The 1212-nt window shown below is 46.8% G+C and overlaps 1 protein-coding gene across 3 annotated transcripts in view; it reads left to right on the top strand.

Moving 5' to 3' along the window:
* The first annotated feature begins 19 nt into the window (after positions 1–19).
* The window catches only part of LOC103388029 (uncharacterized), a 13030-nt gene continuing 11837 nt past the window's right edge, over positions 20–1212 (top strand). For 2 of the 3 annotated variants that reach the window (XM_025061295.1, XM_017037858.2), the window contains exon 1: positions 20–261. The gene's annotated coding sequence lies outside the window, so the exon portion shown is untranslated. The other variant, XM_017037859.2, reaches the window with a different exon arrangement.

Below are 1212 nucleotides of genomic sequence, written 5' to 3'. Positions count from 1 at the left end.
GAGTCAGGACGGGGGGGGGGTCAGCTGTGGTGTCCGGACTTTTCCGACAGGAGTCGAGTGTCTCCGAGTGAGAGCAGAACCCGACATATTCCGAACATCCCCTAAATGTGGAGCCCCGGTGGTGGAGCGGAGCTGCGGAGGGGGGGGCGCTGAGGAGCACGGCACACGGAGAGGACCGGAGGAGCAGAACCCGCGCTCATTTTCCTCCTGTGAAGGCATCCTGACGTCCCCGCTGCTGCACACGTCCTCCAGCCTCCTCAGGTAAAGTGACGGCCACACGGCTTCATGTGTTTACGTGAACACGGTGTCTATTTATGTATGTATTTATGTATGTATTTATGTATTTCTGGGCTGCACGTCCGTCCGTCTCAAACCGAGCCCAGACCGCGACGGGTTAAATTCTGCAGTTTTTTGGTTTGACGTCTCTGTCCCGGCCGGAGGAGACTGATGACACCGAGCTGAGGGGACACTTTCTCAGCAGCGGCTTCGTTTTCAAATCTGGAGGAAAGACAAAAAAAAAAAAGAAAAAACCTTTTACTGAAGAATCTGTGCGTTTTCAAAATAAGGAGAATCTTCATTGTCAGTGGCGGAGCTGAGGGTGGCAGCAGCAGCAGCAGCAGCAGCGGCGGCCGCGGCCACCGTAGGTACCGTCCTGTCATGTAGGCTAATTAAATATATAGATATATATATTTATATATTTGTTCATTAAAACACACGGCAGACGTCAGTGACATCTGACAGGATTCAAACCTCTACCCTGTCGTCTGTGCTGGTTGGTGGACGTGTGTCAGTGACCTTGTGTGTTCCAGTGTGTACGAGGGTGAGTCAGAAAGTTCTGAGACAGAAATGACAAACGTGATTTTTAACAGTTGAATCACGTTTGATCTCATCTTCTCTCTCATCTGTTCAGCTGTGTTTAAATCAGGTTCACTTGACCTTTAAACTGAACACTTTCACAGCAAACATCAAATCTTTGAATTCTATTTTTTTCCAAATGAAATTATTTGAAAAGAAAGTGGAATCCTTCACTCCTCCAGAATTCTCTGTTGGAACCAAGTGCTTATGTATTTAATTTATTTATTTTTATTTTATTTTTCTCTCAGAACTTTTCGACTTCCCCTCGTGTGTCTGGACTCATGTCCTCAGACGTGTGGAAACTCTTAAAAAATGTGCTGATAATATTCCATTATATCTAACTGTCCTGAGACCCCC

This window comes from Cynoglossus semilaevis, chromosome 13, assembly GCF_000523025.1.
Source record: "Cynoglossus semilaevis isolate Cse_v1.0 chromosome 13, Cse_v1.0, whole genome shotgun sequence".
NCBI lineage: Eukaryota > Metazoa > Chordata > Actinopteri > Pleuronectiformes > Cynoglossidae > Cynoglossus > Cynoglossus semilaevis.
This window is presented reverse-complemented; position numbering and strand designations above follow the sequence as displayed.